Source organism: Squalius cephalus (assembly GCF_949319135.1).
Source record: "Squalius cephalus genome assembly, chromosome: 14".
Lineage (NCBI taxonomy): Eukaryota > Metazoa > Chordata > Actinopteri > Cypriniformes > Leuciscidae > Squalius > Squalius cephalus.
Window position 1 is genome coordinate 9197679 of NC_137135.1, and position 21069 is coordinate 9218747.

The window sequence follows — 21069 nt, forward strand, 5'->3', positions numbered from 1 at the left end:
TCTATATGGCTTATGAAGCATCAGAAGGAGTCTATGAGTATGTATAGAAAGCCCAAGATCGAGGACTCTTTGGCCAGAAATATGTTCAGGAGGTCAAAAAGGGACCTCTAAATAGCTTATTTATCATCAAAAGGAGTCTATAACTTTATATAGTTTGAAAAATTTTGAGGACACTTTAACCAGAAATAAGTTCAAAAGGTCAGATATGGACATCTATATGGCTTATGAAGCATCAGAAAGAGTCTATGAGTATGTGTAGAAAGCCCAAGATCGAGGACTCTTTGGCCAGAAATATGTTCAGGAGGTCAAAACCTCTGAATTTGCTGATCATCAAAAGGATTCTATAACTTTAAATAGTTTGAAAAATTTTGAGGATACTTTGACCACAAATAAGTTCAAAAGGTCATATATGGACATCTATATGGCTTATGAAGCATCAGAAGGAGTCTATGAGTATGTGTAGAAAGCCCAAGATCGAGGACTCTTTGGCCAAAAATATGTTCAGGAGGTCAAAAAGGGACCTCTAAATAGCTGATTTATCATCAAAAGGAGTCTATAACTTTATATAGTTTGAAAAATTTTGAGGACCCTTTAACCAGAAATAAGTTCAAAAGGTCAGATATGGACATCTATATGGCTTATGAAGCATCAGAAGGAGTCTATGAGTATGTATAGAAAGCCCAAGATCGAGGACTGTTTGGCCAGAAATATGTTCAGAAGGTCAAAACCTCTGAATTTGCTGATCATCAAAAGGATTCTATAACTTTATATAGTTTGAAAAATTTTGAGGACACTTTGACCACAAATAAGTTCAAAAGGTCAGATATGGACATCTATATGGCTTATGAAGCATCAGAAGGAGTCTATGAGTATGTATAGAAAGCCCAAGATCGAGGACTCTTTGGCCAGAAATATGTTCAGGAGGTCAAAACCTCTGAATTTGCTGATCATCAAAAGGATTCTATAACTTCATATAGTTTGAAAAATTTTGAGGACACTTTGACCGCAAATAAGTTCAAAAGGTCAGATATGGACATCTATATGGCTTATGAAGCATCAGAAGGAGTCTATGAGTATGTGTAGAAAGCTCAAGATCGAGGGCTCTTTGGCCAGAAATATGTTCAGGAGGTCAAAACCTCTGAATTTGCTGATCATCAAAAGGATTCTATAACTTTATATAGTTTGAAAAATTTTGAGGACACTTTGACCACAAGTTCAAAAGGTCAGATATGGACATCTATATGGCTTATGAAGCATCAGAAGGAGTCTATGAGTATGTATAGAAAGCCCAAGATCGAGGACTCTTTGGCCAGAAATATGTTCATGAAGTCAAAAAGGGACCTCTGAATAGCTGATTAGTCATCAAAAGGAGTCTATAACTTTATATAGTTTGAAAATTTTTGAAGACCCTTTAACCAGAAATAAGTGCAAAAGGTCAGATATGGACATCTATATGGCTTATGAAGCATCAGAAGGAGTCTATGAGTATGTATAGAAAGCCCAAGATCGAGGACTATTTGGCCAGAAATATGTTCAGGAAGTCAAAAGGGGACCTCTGAATAGCTGATTTATCATAAAAAGCATTCTATAACTTTATATAGTTTGAAAAAATTGCAGGACACTTTGACCACAAATAAGTTCAAAAGGTCAGATATGGACATCTATATGGCTTATGAAGCATCAGAAGGAGTCTGTGTAGAAAGCCCAAGATCGAGGAATCTTTGGCCAGAAATATGTTACTTTGGTCAAATATGGACTTCTGTATGGCTGGATCAGGAGTCGAAGAGTATGTATAGAAAGTTAAAATCAGCTGACTGAATGTATAAGTAGATTAATTAATGTGCAGTAAAGGAAAATCATTGCACTGGCTTTTGCTTTACAATGGACACAATGAACTCATTCCGTTGGACAACGATAGAATGCACTAAAGAATAAACATATAGATAATGCATAATGCATAATGTTGTTGCATTGCACAAACTATCTAACGTTGTGCATTGAAGAGTAACATAGACCATGCACTTTTTGCACTGCATTGCATTGCACACTAGATCTAACTCCTTCCCATGTTCAGTAAAGAGATAACATGTTGCATTGCATTGCATTGCAAAAACGATCTAACGCTGTGCACTGCAGAATAATATATAAGCTATGCACTTTTTGCATTGCATTGCACACCAGAACTAACTCCTTCAAATGGTTATCAAAGAGATAAAATTTTGCATTGCATTGCACAATCTAACGTTGTGCATTGAAGAGTAATATATAGGTCATGCACTTTTTGCATTGCATTGCATTGCACACCAGAACTAACTCCTTCCCATGTTCATTAAAGAGATAACATTTATGTTGTTGCATTGCATTGCACAAACGACCTAACGTTGTCCACTGAACAGTAACATATAGGCTATGCACTTCTTGGATTGCATTGCATTGCACACCAGAACTAACTCCTTCCCATGTTCATTAAAGAGATAACATCTGTTGTTGCATTGCATTGCACAAACGATCTAATGTTGTGCAATGAAGAGTAACATAGGCCATGCACTTTTTGCATTGCATTGCATTGCACACCAGATCAAACTCCTTCCCATGTTCAGTAAAGAGATAATATGTTTAATAATATACATTAATATAATACATATACATTGCATTGCACAAACGATCTAACGTTGTGCATTGAAGTATAACATACAGGCTAAATGCATGCATTGTATTGCATTGCACACCCGAACTAACTCCTTCACATGTTCATTAAAGAGATAACATATGTTATGCAACATTGCATTGCTTTGCACAAACGATCTAACGATGTGCACTGAAGAATAACATTCATGCACTTTTTGCATTGCATTGCACACCAGAACTAACTCCTTCCCATGTTCATTAAAGAGATAATATTTTGAATAGCATTGCACAAAACGATCGTTTGTCTCAACGATCAATGTTGTGCATTGAAGAATAATGGTTAAATGCATGCATTGTATTGCATTGCACACCAGAACTAACTCCTTCCCATGTTCATTAAATCGCAATGTTGCAGAGCATATGTTATCTTTTTAATGAACATGGGAAGGAGTTAGTTCGGCTGTACATGCAACACATGTTCTGGTGTGCAATGCAATACAATGCATGCATTTAGCCTATGTTACTCTTCAATGCAAACGTTAGATCGTTTGTGCAATACAATGCAAAATATTATCTCTTTAATAAACATTTGAAGGAGTTAGTTCTGGTGTGCAATTCAATGCAATGCAATGCAAAAAGTGCATAAATGTTATTCTTCAGTGCACAACGTTTGTGCAATACAATGCAATGCAAAGCAAAAAGTGCATAGTAGCCTATGTTACTCTTCAATGCACAACGTTAGATCGTTTGTGCAAAACAATGAAATGTTGCATAACATATGTTATCTCTTTAATGAACATGGGACGGAGTTAGTTCGGGTGTGCAATGCAATACAATGCATGCATTTAGCCTATATGTTATTCTTCAGTGCACAGCGTTAGATCGTTTGTGCAATACAATGCAATGCAACTTGTTATCCCTTTAATGAACATGGGAAGGAGTTAGTTCTGGTGTGCAATTCAATGCAATGCAAAAAGTGCATAAATGTTACTCTTCAATGCACAACGTTAGATCGTTTGTGCAAAACAATGAAATGTTGCATAACATATGTTATCTCTTTAATAAATATTTGAAGGAGTTAGTTCTGGTGTGCAATACAATGCATAAAGGGCATAAATGTTATTATTCAATGCACAACGTAAGATCGATTGTGCAATGCAATGCAAAATGTTATCTCTTTAATAAACATTTGAAGTAGTTAGTTCTAATGTGCAATGCAATGCAAAAAGTGCATGTCCTATGTTACTCTTCAATGCACACAACGTTAGATCGTTTCTGCAATGCAATGCAACATGTTATCTCTTTACTGAACATGGGAAGGAGTTAGATGTAGTGTGCAATGCAATGCAATGCAAAAAGTGCATGGTCTATATTACTCTTCAAAGCACAACGTTAGATCGTTTGTGCAATGCAATGCAACAACATTGCAACTTATCTCTTTAAAGAAAATGGGAATGAGTTAGTTCGGGTGTGCAATGCAATACAATGCATGCATTTAGCCTATATGTTATTCTTCAGTGCACAGCGTTAGATCGTTTGTTGCAATGCAATGCAAATTGTTATCTCTTTATTAAACATTTGAAGTAGTTAGTTGTAATGTGCAATGCAATGCAAAAAATGCATGTCCTATGTTACTCTTCAATGCACACAACGTTAGATCGTTTCTGCAATGCAATGCAATGCAACATGTTATCTCTTTACTGAACATGGGAAGGAGTTAGATGTAGCGTGCAATGCAATGCAAAAAGTGCATGGTCTATGTTACTCTTCAATGCACAACGTTAGATCGTTTGTGCAATGCAATGCAACAACATTGCAACTTATCTCTTTAAAGAAAATGGGAATGAGTTAGTTCGGGTGTGCAATGTAATGCAAGAATTGCATAGCCTATATTATTCTTCAATGCACACAACGTTAGATCGTTTGTGCAATGCAATGCAAATTGTTATCTCTTTAATAAACATGTGAAGGAGTTAGTTCTGGTGTGCAATGCAATGCAAAAAGGGCATGACCTAAATATTATTCTTCAGTGCACAAAGTTAGATCGTTTCTGCAATGCAATGCAATGCAACATGTTATCTCTTTAATGAACATGGGAAGAAGTTAGTTCTGGTGTTCAATGCAATGCAATGCAAAAAGTGCATGACCTATATGTTACTCTTCAATGCACAACGTTAGATTGTGCAATGCAATGCAAAATTGTATCTCTTTGATAAACATTTGAAGGAGTTAGTTCTGGTGTGTAATGCAATGCAAAAAGTGCATAGCTTGTATATTATTCTGCAGTGCCCAGCGTTAGATCGTTTTTGCAATGCAATGCAACATGTTATCTCTTTACTGAACATGGGAAGGAGTTAGATCTAGTGTGCAATGCAATGCAAAAAGTGCATGGTCTATGTTACTCTTCAATGTTCAATGCAGAATGTTATCTTTTTAATGAACATGTGAAGGAGTTAGTTCTGGTGTGCAATGCAGGGATAGAAGTGCATAGTCTATATGTTTTTCTTCAATGATGCACAACGATAGATCGTTTGTGCAATACAATGCAATGCAACTTGTTATCCCTTTAATGAACATGGGAAGGAGTTAGTTCTGGTGTGCAATGCAATGCAAAGCAAAAAGTGCATAGTTATATACATAGTAGCCAATGCACAACGTTAGATCGTTTGTGCAAAACAATGAAATGTTGCATAACATATGTTATCTCTTTAATAAACAACTAATGGGGAATGGGTGTGCAATGCAATACAATGCATGCCTATATGTTTAGCCTATATGTTATTCTTCAGTGCACAGCGTTAGATCGTTTGTTGCAATGCAATGCAAAATGTTATCTCTTTAACAAACATTTGAAGGAGTTAGTTCTGGTGTGCAATGCAATGCAAAAAGGGCATAAATGATAACTTCAATGCACAACGTAAGATCGATTGTGCAATGCAATGCAAAATGTTATCTCTTTAATAAACATTTGAAGTAGTTAGTTGTAATGTGCAATGCAATGCAAAAAGTGCATGTCCTATGTTATTCTTCAATGCACACAACGTTAGATCGTTTCTGCAATGCAATGCAACATGTTATCTCTTTACTGAACATGGGAAGGAGTTAGATGTAGCGTGCAATGCAATGCAATGCAAAAAGTGCATGGTCTATGTTACTCTTCAAAGCACAACGTTAGATCGTTTGTGCAATGCAATGCAACAACATTGCAACTTATCTCTTTAAAGAAAATGGGAATGAGTTAGTTCGGGTGTGCAATGTAATGCAAGAATTGCATAGCCTATATTATTCTTCAATGCACACAACGTTAGATCGTTTGTGCAATGCAATGCAAATTGTTATCTCTTTAATAAACATGTGAAGGAGTTAGTTCTGGTGTGCAATGCAATGCAAAAAGGGCATGACCTATATGTTACTCTTCAATGCACAACGTTAGATTGTGTAATGCAATGCAAAATTTTATCTCTTTGATAAACATTTGAAGGAGTTAGTTCTGGTGTGCAATGCAATGCAAAAAGTGCATACCCTAAATATTATTCTTCAGTGCACAAAGTTAGATCGTTTCTGCAATGCAATGCAATGCAAAATGTTATCTCTTTATTGAACATGGGAAGGAGTTAGTTCTGGTGTTCAATGCAATGCAATGCAAAAAGTGCATAGCTTATATATTATTCTGCAGTGCACAGCGTTAGATCGTTTTTGCAATGCAATGCAACATGTTATCTCTTTACTGAACATGGGAAGGAGTTAGATCTAGTGTGCAATGCAATGCAATGCAAAAAGTGCATGGTCTATGTTACTCTTCAATGCACACAACGTTAGATCGTTTGTGCAGTGCAACAACATTTCAACTTATCTCGTTAAAGAAAATGCGAATGAGTTAGTTCGGGTGTTCAATGTAATGCAAGAAATGCATAGCCTATATTATTCTTCAATGCACACAACGTTAGATCGTTTGTGCAATGCAATGCAAAACGTTATCTCTTTAATAAATATTTGAAGGAGTTAGTTCTGGTGTGCAATGCAGGGATAGAAGTGCATAGTCTATATGTTTTTCTTCAATGATGCACAGCGATAGATCGTTTGTGCAATGCAATGCAACAACACATGTTATCTCTTTAATGAACATGGGAATGAATTAGATCTAGTCTGCAATGCAATGCGAAAAGTGCATTATCTATATGTTTAATCTTCATTGCATTCTATCGTTGCCCAAAGGAATAAGTTAATTGTGTCCATTGTAATGCAACAGCTAGTGTAATGATTTTCCTTCAATGCACATTAACCTACTTATACATTCAGTCACTGATGTTAACTTTCTATACATACTCTTCGACTCCTGATGTTACGTCAGCCATACAGAAGTCCTTATTTGACCAAAGTAACATTGACTCCTGATGCTTCATAAGCATACAGATATGGATATCTATATGGCTTATGGCTTACCTTTTGAACCTATTTCTGGCCAGAGACCTTGAACCATATATTTCTTCTACTATACAGACTTCTCATGATGTTATATCAGCCAGACTGTAGTCTATGTCTGACCTTTTGAACTTATTTGTGATCAAAGAGTCCTCAAAATTTTTCAAACTATATAAAGTTATAAACTCCTTTTGATGATAAATCAGCTATACAGAGGTCCCCTTTTGACCTCCTGAACATATTTCTGGCCAAAGAGTCCTAAACGATTTATACAATACATTCAGACTGATATATAACATCCTTATGTTAAATCATCCTGACAAAAGTCCATATTTGACATACTGAATTTTTTTTTGGCCAAGGAGTACTCGAAACTTGACCTTTCCATATATACACGTTGACTCTTTCTGATGTTACGGAAACCATACAGAAGTCCATTTTTGACCCAAGGAAAATTTTTCTGGCCAAAGAGTCCTCGATCTTGGGCTATCTATGCATATTCATAGACTGTTTCGAATGCTTCATAAGCGATATAGATGTCCATATCTGACCTTTTGAATTTATTTGTGGTCAAAGTGTCCTCAAAATTTTTCAAACTATATAAAGTTATAGAATCCTTTTGATGATAAATCAGCTATTCAGAGGTCCCCTTTTGACCTCCTGAATATATTTCTGGCCAAAGAGTCCTCGATCTTGGGCTTTCTAATAGACTCCTTCTGATGCTTCATAAGGCATATAGATGTCCATATCTGACCTTTTGAACTTATTTGTGGTCAAAGTGTCCTCAAAATGTTTCAAACTATATAAAGTTATAGACTCCTTGTGATGATAAATCAGCTATTCAGAGGTCCCCTTTTGACCTCATGAACATATTTCTGGCCAAAGAGTCCTCGATCTTGGGCTGTCTATACATACTCATTGACTCCTCCTGATGCTTCATAAGCCATATAGATGTCCATATCTGACCTTTTGAACTTCTTTCTGGTTAAAGGGTCCTCAAAATTTTTCAAACTATATAAAGTTACAGACTCCTTTTGATGATAAATCAGCTATTCAGAGGTCCCTTTTTGACCTCCTGAACATATTTCTGGCCAAAGAGTCCTCGATCTTGGGCTTTCTATACATACTCATAGACTCCTTCTGATGCTTCATAAGCCATATAGATGTCCATATCTGACCTTTTGAACTTATTTGTGGTCAAAGTGTCCTCAAAATTTTTCAAACTATATAAAGTTATAGACTCCTTGTGATGATAAATCAGCTATTCAGAGGTCCCCTTTTGACCTCCTGAACATATTTCTGGCCAAAGAGTCCTCGATATTGGGCTTTCTATACATACTCATAGACTCTTTCTGATGCTTCATAAGCCATATAGATGTCCATATCTGACCTTTTGAACTTATTTCTGGTTAAAGGTCCTCAACATTTTTCAAACTATATAAAGTTATAGAATCCTTTTTATGATCAGCAAATTCAGAGGTTTTGACCTCCTGAACATATTTCTGGCCAAAGAGTCCTCGATCTTGGGCTGTCTATACATACTCATTGACTCCTTCTGATGCTTCATAAGCCATAGATGTCCATATCTGACCTTTTGAACTTCTTTCTGGTTAAAGGGTCCTCAAAATTTTTCAAACTATATAAAGTTACAGAATCCTTTTGATGATAAATCAGCTATTCAGAGGTCCCTTTTTGACCTCCTGAACATATTTCTGGCCAAAGAGTCCTCGATCTTGGGCTTTCTATACATACTCATAGACGACTCCTGATGCTTCATAAGCCATATAGATGTCCATATCTGACCTTTTGAACTTATTTGTGGTCATACTCATAGACTCCTTCTGATGCTTCATAAGCCATATAGATGTCCATATATGACCTTTTGAACTTATTTGTGGTCAAAGTGTCCTCAAAAATTTTTCAAACTATATAAAGTTATAGAATCCTTTTGATGATCAGCAAATTCAGAGGTTTTGACCTCCTGAACATATTTCTGGCCAAAGAGTCCTCGATATTGGGCTTTCTATACATACTCATAGACTCCTTCTGATGCTTCATAAGCCATATAGATGTCCATATCTGACCTTTTGAACTTATTTCTGGTTAAAGGGTCCTCAAAATTTTTCAAACTATATAAAGTTATAGACTCCTTTTTATGATAAATCAGCTATTCAGAGGTCCCTTTTTGACCTCTTGAACATATTTCTGGCCAAAGAGTCCTCGATCTTGGGCTTTCTATACATACTCATAGACTCCTTCTGATGCTTCATAAGCCATATAGATGTCCATAGCTGACCTTTTGAACTTATTTGTGGTCAAAGTGTCCTATAAAATTTTCAAACTATTTAAAGTTATAGAATCCTTTTGATGATCAGCAAATGCAGAGGTTTTGACCTCCTGAACATTTTTCTGGCCAAAGAGTCCTCGATCTTGGGCTTTCTACACATACACATAGACTCCTTCTGATGCTTCATAAGCCATATAGATGTCCATATATGACCTTTTGAACTTATTTGTGGTCAAAGTGTCCTCAAAATTTTTCAAACTATATAAAATTATAGATTCTTTCGATGATAAATCAGCTATTCAGAGGTCCCCTTTTGACCTCCTGAACATATTTCTGGCCAAAGAGTCCTCGATCTTGGGCTTTCTATACATACTCATAGACTCCTTCTGATGATTCATAAGCCATATATATGTCCATATATGACCTTTTGAACTTATTTGTGGTCAAAGTGTCCTCAAAATTTTTCAAACTATATAAAGTTATAGAATGCTTTTTATGATAAATCAGCTATTCAGAGGTCCCCTTTTGACCTCCTGAACATATTTCTGGCCAAAGAGTCCTCGATCTTGGGCTTTCTATACATACTCATTGACTTCTTCTAATGTTTCATAAGCTATATAGATGTCCATATCTGACCTTTTGAACTTCTTTCTGGTTAAAGGGTCCTCAAAATTTTTTAAACCATGTAAAGTTATAGACTCCTTTTGATGATAAATCAGCTATTCAGAGGTTCCTTTTTGACCTCCTGAACATATTTCTGGCCAAAGAGTCCTCGATCTTGGGCTTTCTATACATACTCATAGACTCCTTCTGATGCTTCATAAGCCATATAGGTGTCCATATCTGACCTTTTGAACTTATTTGTGGTCAAAGTGTCCTCAAAATTTTTCAAACTATATAAAGTTATAGAATCCTTTTAATGATCAGCAAATTCAGAGGTTTTGACCTCCTGAACATATTTCTGGCCAAAGAGTCCTCGATCTTGGTCTTTCTATACATACTCATAGACTCCATCGATGGTTCAAGAGCCATATAGATGTCCATATCTGACATTTTGAACTTATTTGTGGTCAAAGTGTCCTCAAAATTTTTCAAACTATATAAAGTTATAGAATCCTTTTGATGATCAGCATATTCAGAGGTTTTGACCTCCTGATCATATTTCTGGCCAAAGAGTCCTCGATATTGGGCTTTCTATACATACTCATAGACTCCTTCTGATGCTTCATAAGCCATATAGATGTCCATATCTGACCTTTTGAACTTATTTCTGGTTAAAGGGTCCTCAAAATTTTTCAAACTATATAAAGTTATAGACTCCTTTTTATGATAAATCAGCTATTCAGAGGTCCCTTTTTGACCTCTTCAACATATTTCTGGCCAAAGAGTCCTCGATCTTGGGCTTTCTATACATACTCATAGACTCCTTCTGATGCTTCATAAGCCATATAGATGTCCATAGCTGACCTTTTGAACTTATTTGTGGTCAAAGTGTCCTATAAAATTTTCAAACTATTTAAAGTTATAGAATCCTTTTGATGATCAGCAAATGCAGAGGTTTTGACCTCCTGAACATTTTTCTGGCCAAAGAGTCCTCGATCTTGGGCTTTCTATACATAATCATCGATGGTTCATGAGCCATATAGATGTCCATATCTGACCTTTTGAACTTATTTCTGGTTAAAGGGTCCTCAAAATTTTTCAAACTATATAAAGTTATAGACTCCTTTTTATGATAAATCAGCTATTCAGAGGTCCCCTTTTGACTTCCTGAACATATTTCTGGCCAAAGAGTCCTCGATCTTGGGCTTTCTATACATACTCATAGACTCCTTCTGATGCTTCATAAGCCATATAGATGTCCATATCTGACCTTTTGAACTTATTTGTGGTCAAAGTGACCTCAAAATTTTTCAAACTATATAAAGTTATAGATTCTTTCGATGATAAATCATCTATTCAGAGGTCCCCTTTTGACCTCCTGAACATATTTCTGGCCAAAGAGTCCTCGATCTTGGGCTTTCTATACATACTCATAGACTCCTTCTGATGCTTCATAAGCCATATAGATGTCCATATCTGACCTTTTGAACTTATTTCTGGTTAAAGGGTCTTCAAAAATTTTCAAACTATATAAAGTTATAGACTCCTTTTGATGATAAATCAGCTATTCAGAGGTCCCTTTTTGACCTCCTGAACATATTTCTGGCCAAAGATTCCTCGATCTTGGGCTTTCTATACATACTCATAGACTCCTTCTGATGCTTCATAAGCCATATAGATGTCCATATCTGACCTTTTGAACTTATGTGTGGTCAAAGTGTCCTCAAAATTTTTCAAACTATATAAAGTTATAGATTCTTTCGATGATAAATCAGCTATTCAGAGGTCCCCTTTTGACCTCCTGAACATATTTCTGGCCAAAGAGTCCTCGATCTTGGGCTTTCTATACATACTCATAGACTCCTTCTGATGCTTCATAAGCCATATATATGTCCATATCTGACCTTTTGAACTTATTTGTGGTCAAAGTGTCCTCAAAATTTTTCAAACTATATAAAGTTATAGACTCCTTTTTATGATAAATCAGCTATTCAGAGGTCCCTTTTTGACCTCTTGAACATATTTCTGGCCAAAGAGTCCTCGATCTTGGGCTTTCTATACATACTCATAGACTCCTTCTGATGCTTCATAAGCCATATAGATGTCCATAGCTGACCTTTTGAACTTATTTGTGGTCAAAGTGTCCTATAAAATTTTCAAACTATTTAAAGTTATAGAATCCTTTTGATGATCAGCAAATGCAGAGGTTTTGACCTCCTGAACATTTTTCTGGCCAAAGAGTCCTCGATCTTGGGCTTTCTACACATACACATAGACTCCTTCTGATGCTTCATAAGCCATATAGATGTCCATATATGACCTTTTGAACTTATTTGTGGTCAAAGTGTCCTCAAAATTTTTCAAACTATATAAAGTTATAGATTCTTTCGATGATAAATCAGCTATTCAGAGGTCCCCTTTTGACCTCCTGAACATATTTCTGGCCAAAGAGTCCTCGATCTTGGGCTTTCTATACATACTCATAGACTCCTTCTGATGCTTCATAAGCCATATATATGTCCATATCTGACCTTTTGAACTTATTTGTGGTCAAAGTGTCCTCAAAATTTTTCAAACTATATAAAGTTATAGAATCCTTTTAATGATCAGCAAATTCAGAGGTTTTGACCTCCTGAACATATTTCTGGCCAAAGAGTCCTCGATCTTGGGCTTTCTATACATAATCATCGATGGTTCATGAGCCATATAGATGTCCATATCTGACCTTTTGAACTTATTTCTGGTTAAAGGGTCCTCAAAATTTTTCAAACTATATAAAGTTATAGACTCCTTTTTATGATAAATCAGCTATTCAGAGGTCCCCTTTTGACTTCCTGAACATATTTCTGGCCAAAGAGTCCTCGATCTTGGGCTTTCTATACATACTCATAGACTCCTTCTGATGCTTCATAAGCCATATAGATGTCCATATCTGACCTTTTGAACTTATTTGTGGTCAAAGTGACCTCAAAATTTTTCAAACTATATAAAGTTATAGATTCTTTCGATGATAAATCATCTATTCAGAGGTCCCCTTTTGACCTCCTGAACATATTTCTGGCCAAAGAGTCCTCGATCTTGGGCTTTCTATACATACTCATAGACTCCTTCTGATGCTTCATAAGCCATATAGATGTCCATATCTGACCTTTTGAACTTATTTCTGGTTAAAGGGTCTTCAAAAATTTTCAAACTATATAAAGTTATAGACTCCTTTTGATGATAAATCAGCTATTCAGAGGTCCCTTTTTGACCTCCTGAACATATTTCTGGCCAAAGATTCCTCGATCTTGGGCTTTCTATACATACTCATAGACTCCTTCTGATGCTTCATAAGCCATATAGATGTCCATATCTGACCTTTTGAACTTATGTGTGGTCAAAGTGTCCTCAAAATTTTTCAAACTATATAAAGTTATAAAATCCTTTTGATGATCAGCAAATTCAGAGGTTTTGACCTCCTGAACATATTTCTGGCCAAAGAGTCCTTGATCTTGGGCTTTCTACACATACTCATAGACTCCTTTTGATGCTTCATAAGCCATATAGATGTCCATATCTGACCTTTTGACCTTCTTTCTGGTTAAAGGGTCCTCAAAATTTTTCAAACTATATAAAGTTATAGACTCCTTTTGATGATAAATCAGCTATTCAAAGGTCCCTTTTTGACCTCCTGAATATATTTCTGGCCAAAGAGTCCTCGATCTTGGGCTTTCTATACATACTCATAGACTCCATCTGACGCTTCATAAGCCATATAGATGTCCATATCTGACATTTTGAACTTATTTGTGGTCATACTCATAGACTCCTTCTGATGCTTCATAAGCCATATAGATGTCCATATCTGACCTTTTGAACTTATTTGTGGTCAAAGTGTCCTATAAAATTTTCAAACTATATAAAGTTATAGAATCCTTTTGATGATCAGCAAATTCAGAGGTTTTGACCTCCTGAACATATTTCTGGCCAAAGAGTCCTCGATCTTGGGCTTTCTACACAGACTCATAGACTCCTTCTGATGCTTCATAAGCCATATATATGTCCATATATGACCTTTTGAACTTATTTGTGGTCAAAGTGTCCTCAAAATTTTTCAAACTATATAAAGTTATAGATTCTTTCGATGATAAATCAGCTATTCAGAGGTCCCCTTTTGACCTCCTGAACATATTTCTGGCCAAAGAGTCCTCGATCTTGGGCTTTCTATACATACTCATAGACTCCTTCTGATGCTTCATAAGCCATATATATGTCCATATATGACCTTTTGAACTTATTTGTGGTCAAAGTGTCCTCAAAATTTTTCAAACTATATAAAGTTATAGAATGCTTTTTATGATAAATCAGCAATTCAAAGGTCCCCTTTTGACCTCCTGAACATATTTCTGGCCAAAGAGTCCTCGATCTTGGGCTTTCTATACATACTCATTGACTCCTTCTGATGCTTCATAAGCCATATAGATGTCCATATCTGACCTTTTGAACTTCTTTCTGCTTAAAGGGTCCTCAAAATTTTTCAAACCATATAAAGTTATAGACTCCTTTTGATGATAAATCAGCTATTCAGAGGTCCCTTTTTGACCTCCTGAACATATTTCTGGCCAAAGAGTCCTCGATCTTGAGCTTTCTACATACTCATAGACTCCTTCTGATGCTTCATAAGCCATATAGATGTCCATATCTGACCTTTTGAACTTATTTGTGGTCAAAGTGTCCTATAAAATTTTCAAACTATATAAAGTTATAGAATCCTTTTGATGATCAGCAAATTCAGAGGTTTTGACCTCCTGAACATATTTCTGGCCAAAGAGTCCTCGATCTTGGGCTTTCTATACATACTCATAGACTCCTTCTGATGCTTCATAAGCCATATAGGTGTCCATATCTGACCTTTTGAACTTATTTGTGGTCAAAGTGTCCTCAAAATTTTTCAAACTATATAAAGTTATAGAATCCTTTTAATGATCAGCAAATTCAGAGGTTTTGACCTCCTGAACATATTTCTGGCCAAAGAGTCCTCGATCTTGGTCTTTCTATACATACTCATAGACTCCATCGATGGTTCAAGAGCCATATAGATGTCCATATCTGACATTTTGAACTTATTTGTGGTCAAAGTGTCCTCAAAATTTTTCAAACTATATAAAGTTATAGAATCCTTTTGATGATCAGCATATTCAGAGGTTTTGACCTCCTGATCATATTTCTGGCCAAAGAGTCCTCGATATTGGGCTTTCTATACATACTCATAGACTCCTTCTGATGCTTCATAAGCCATATAGATGTCCATATCTGACCTTTTGAACTTATTTCTGGTTAAAGGGTCCTCAAAATTTTTCAAACTATATAAAGTTATAGACTCCTTTTTATGATAAATCAGCTATTCAGAGGTCCCTTTTTGACCTCTTCAACATATTTCTGGCCAAAGAGTCCTCGATCTTGGGCTTTCTATACATACTCATAGACTCCTTCTGATGCTTCATAAGCCATATAGATGTCCATAGCTGACCTTTTGAACTTATTTGTGGTCAAAGTGTCCTATAAAATTTTCAAACTATTTAAAGTTATAGAATCCTTTTGATGATCAGCAAATGCAGAGGTTTTGACCTCCTGAACATTTTTCTGGCCAAAGAGTCCTCGATCTTGGGCTTTCTATACATAATCATCGATGGTTCATGAGCCATATAGATGTCCATATCTGACCTTTTGAACTTATTTCTGGTTAAAGGGTCCTCAAAATTTTTCAAACTATATAAAGTTATAGACTCCTTTTTATGATAAATCAGCTATTCAGAGGTCCCCTTTTGACTTCCTGAACATATTTCTGGCCAAAGAGTCCTCGATCTTGGGCTTTCTATACATACTCATAGACTCCTTCTGATGCTTCATAAGCCATATAGATGTCCATATCTGACCTTTTGAACTTATTTGTGGTCAAAGTGACCTCAAAATTTTTCAAACTATATAAAGTTATAGATTCTTTCGATGATAAATCATCTATTCAGAGGTCCCCTTTTGACCTCCTGAACATATTTCTGGCCAAAGAGTCCTCGATCTTGGGCTTTCTATACATACTCATAGACTCCTTCTGATGCTTCATAAGCCATATAGATGTCCATATCTGACCTTTTGAACTTATTTCTGGTTAAAGGGTCTTCAAAAATTTTCAAACTATATAAAGTTATAGACTCCTTTTGATGATAAATCAGCTATTCAGAGGTCCCTTTTTGACCTCCTGAACATATTTCTGGCCAAAGATTCCTCGATCTTGGGCTTTCTATACATACTCATAGACTCCTTCTGATGCTTCATAAGCCATATAGATGTCCATATCTGACCTTTTGAACTTATGTGTGGTCAAAGTGTCCTCAAAATTTTTCAAACTATATAAAGTTATAGATTCTTTCGATGATAAATCAGCTATTCAGAGGTCCCCTTTTGACCTCCTGAACATATTTCTGGCCAAAGAGTCCTCGATCTTGGGCTTTCTATACATACTCATAGACTCCTTCTGATGCTTCATAAGCCATATATATGTCCATATCTGACCTTTTGAACTTATTTGTGGTCAAAGTGTCCTCAAAATTTTTCAAACTATATAAAGTTATAGACTCCTTTTTATGATAAATCAGCTATTCAGAGGTCCCTTTTTGACCTCTTGAACATATTTCTGGCCAAAGAGTCCTCGATCTTGGGCTTTCTATACATACTCATAGACTCCTTCTGATGCTTCATAAGCCATATAGATGTCCATAGCTGACCTTTTGAACTTATTTGTGGTCAAAGTGTCCTATAAAATTTTCAAACTATTTAAAGTTATAGAATCCTTTTGATGATCAGCAAATGCAGAGGTTTTGACCTCCTGAACATTTTTCTGGCCAAAGAGTCCTCGATCTTGGGCTTTCTACACATACACATAGACTCCTTCTGATGCTTCATAAGCCATATAGATGTCCATATATGACCTTTTGAACTTATTTGTGGTCAAAGTGTCCTCAAAATTTTTCAAACTATATAAAGTTATAGATTCTTTCGATGATAAATCAGCTATTCAGAGGTCCCCTTTTGACCTCCTGAACATATTTCTGGCCAAAGAGTCCTCGATCTTGGGCTTTCTATACATACTCATAGACTCCTTCTGATGCTTCATAAGCCATATATATGTCCATATCTGACCTTTTGAACTTATTTGTGGTCAAAGTGTCCTCAAAATTTTTCAAACTATATAAAGTTATAGAATCCTTTTAATGATCAGCAAATTCAGAGGTTTTGACCTCCTGAACATATTTCTGGCCAAAGAGTCCTCGATCTTGGGCTTTCTATACATAATCATCGATGGTTCATGAGCCATATAGATGTCCATATCTGACCTTTTGAACTTATTTCTGGTTAAAGGGTCCTCAAAATTTTTCAAACTATATAAAGTTATAGACTCCTTTTTATGATAAATCAGCTATTCAGAGGTCCCCTTTTGACTTCCTGAACATATTTCTGGCCAAAGAGTCCTCGATCTTGGGCTTTCTATACATACTCATAGACTCCTTCTGATGCTTCATAAGCCATATAGATGTCCATATCTGACCTTTTGAACTTATTTGTGGTCAAAGTGACCTCAAAATTTTTCAAACTATATAAAGTTATAGATTCTTTCGATGATAAATCATCTATTCAGAGGTCCCCTTTTGACCTCCTGAACATATTTCTGGCCAAAGAGTCCTCGATCTTGGGCTTTCTATACATACTCATAGACTCCTTCTGATGCTTCATAAGCCATATAGATGTCCATATCTGACCTTTTGAACTTATTTCTTTTTAAAGGGTCTTCAAAAATTTTCAAACTATATAAAGTTATAGACTCCTTTTGATGATAAATCAGCTATTCAGAGGTCCCTTTTTGACCTCCTGAACATATTTCTGGCCAAAGATTCCTCGATCTTGGGCTTTCTATACATACTCATAGACTCCTTCTGATGCTTCATAAGCCATATAGATGTCCATATCTGACCTTTTGAACTTATGTGTGGTCAAAGTGTCCTCAAAATTTTTCAAACTATATAAAGTTATAAAATCCTTTTGATGATCAGCAAATTCAGAGGTTTTGACCTCCTGAACATATTTCTGGCCAAAGAGTCCTTGATCTTGGGCTTTCTACACATACTCATAGACTCCTTCTGATGCTTCATAAGCCATATAGATGTCCATATCTGACCTTTTGACCTTCTTTCTGGTTAAAGGGTCCTCAAAATTTTTCAAACTATATAAAGTTATAGACTCCTTTTGATGATAAATCAGCTATTCAAAGGTCCCTTTTTGACCTCCTGAATATATTTCTGGCCAAAGAGTCCTCGATCTTGGGCTTTCTATACATACTCATAGACTCCATCTGACGCTTCATAAGCCATATAGATGTCCATATCTGACATTTTGAACTTATTTGTGGTCATACTCATAGACTCCTTCTGATGCTTCATAAGCCATATAGATGTCCATATCTGACCTTTTGAACTTATTTGTGGTCAAAGTGTCCTATAAAATTTTCAAACTATATAAAGTTATAGAATCCTTTTGATGATCAGCAAATTCAGAGGTTTTGACCTCCTGAACATATTTCTGGCCAAAGAGTCCTCGATCTTGGGCTTTCTACACAGACTCATAGACTCCTTCTGATGCTTCATAAGCCATATATATGTCCATATATGACCTTTTGAACTTATTTGTGGTCAAAGTGTCCTCAAAATTTTTCAAACTATATAAAGTTATAGATTCTTTCGATGATAAATCAGCTATTCAGAGGTCCCCTTTTGACCTCCTGAACATATTTCTGGCCAAAGAGTCCTCGATCTTGGGCTTTCTATACATACTCATAGACTCCTTCTGATGCTTCATAAGCCATATATATGTCCATATATGACCTTTTGAACTTATTTGTGGTCAAAGTGTCCTCAAAATTTTTCAAACTATATAAAGTTATAGAATGCTTTTTATGATAAATCAGCAATTCAAAGGTCCCCTTTTGACCTCCTGAACATATTTCTGGCCAAAGAGTCCTCGATCTTGGGCTTTCTATACATACTCATTGACTCCTTCTGATGCTTCATAAGCCATATAGATGTCCATATCTGACCTTTTGAACTTCTTTCTGCTTAAAGGGTCCTCAAAATTTTTCAAACCATATAAAGTTATAGACTCCTTTTGATGATAAATCAGCTATTCAGAGGTCCCTTTTTGACCTCCTGAACATATTTCTGGCCAAAGAGTCCTCGATCTTGAGCTTTCTACATACTCATAGACTCCTTCTGATGCTTCATAAGCCATATAGATGTCCATATCTGACCTTTTGAACTTATTTGTGGTCAAAGTGTCCTATAAAATTTTCAAACTATATAAAGTTATAGAATCCTTTTGATGATCAGCAAATTCAGAGGTTTTGACCTCCTGAACATATTTCTGGCCAAAGAGTCCTCGATCTTGGGCTTTCTACACAGACTCATAGACTCCTTCTGATGCTTCATAAGCCATATAGATGTCCATATCTGACCTTTTGAACTTATTTGTGGTCAAAGTGTCCTCAAAATTTTTAAAACTATATAAAGTTATAGATTCTTTCGATGATAAATCAGCTATTCAGAGGTCCCCTTTTGACCTCCTGAACATATTTCTGGCCAAAGAGTCCTCGATCTTGGGCTTTCTATACATACTCATAGACTCCTTCTGATGCTTCATAAGCCATATATATGTCCATATATGACCTTTTGAACTAATTTGTGGTCAAAGTGTCCTCAAAATGTTTCAAACTATATAAAGTTATAGAATGCTTTTTATGATAAATCAGCAATTCAGAGGTCCCCTTTTGACCTCCTGAACATATTTCTGGCCAAAGAGTCCTCGATCTTGGGCTTTCTATACATACTCATTGACTCCTTCTGATGCTTCATAAGCCATATAGATGTCCATATCTGACCTTTTGAACTTATTTGTGGTCAAAGTGTCCTCAAAATTTTTCAAACTATATAAAGTTATAGAATCCTTTTGATGATCAGCAAATTCAGAGGTTTTGACCTCCTGAACATATTTCTGGCCAAAGAGTCCTCGATCTTGGGCTTTCTATACATACTCATAGACTCCATCGATGCTTCATGAGCCATATAGATGTCCATATCTGACCTTTTGAACTTATTTCTGGTTAAAGGGTCCTCAAAATTTTTCAAACTATATAAAGTTATAGACTCCTTTTTATGATAAATCAGTTATTCAGAGGTCCTCTTTTGACTTCCTGAACATATTTCTGGCCAAAGAGTCCTCGATCTTGGTCTTTCTATACATACTCATAGACTCCTTCTGATGCTTCATAAGCCATATAGATGTCCATATCTGACCTTTTGAACTTATTTGTGGTCAAAGTGTCCTCAAAATTTTTAAAACTATATAAAGTTATAGATTCTTTCGATGATAAATCAGCTATTCAGAGGTCCCCTTTTGACCTCCTGAACATATTTCTGGCCAAAGAGTCCTCGATCTTGGGCTTTCTATACATACTCATAGACTCCTTCTGATGCTTCATAAGCCATATAGATGTCCATTTCTGACCTTTTGAACTTATTTGTGGTCAAAGTGTCCTCAAAATTTTTCAAACTATATAAAGTTATAGAATGCTTTTTATGATAAATCAGCTATTCAGAGGTCCCCTTTTGACTTCCTGAACATATTTCTGGCCAAAGAGTCCTCGATCTTGGTCTTTCTATACATACTCATAGACTCCTTCTGATGCTTCATAAGCCATATAGATGTCCATATCTGACCTTTTGAACTTATTTGTGGTCAAAGTGTCCTCAAAATTTTTCAAACTATATAAAGTTATAGATTCTTTCGATGATAAATCAGCTATTCAGAGGTCCCCTTTTGACCTCCTGAACATATTTCTGGCCAAAGAGTCCTCGATCTTGGGCTTTCTATACATACTCATAGACTCCTTCTGATGCTTCATAAGCCATATAGATGTCCATATATGACCTTTTGAACTTATTTGTGGTCAAAGTGTCCTCAAAATTTTTCAAACTATATAAAGTTATAGAATGCTTTTTATGATAAATCAGCAATTCAAAGGTCCCCTTTTGACCTCCTGAACA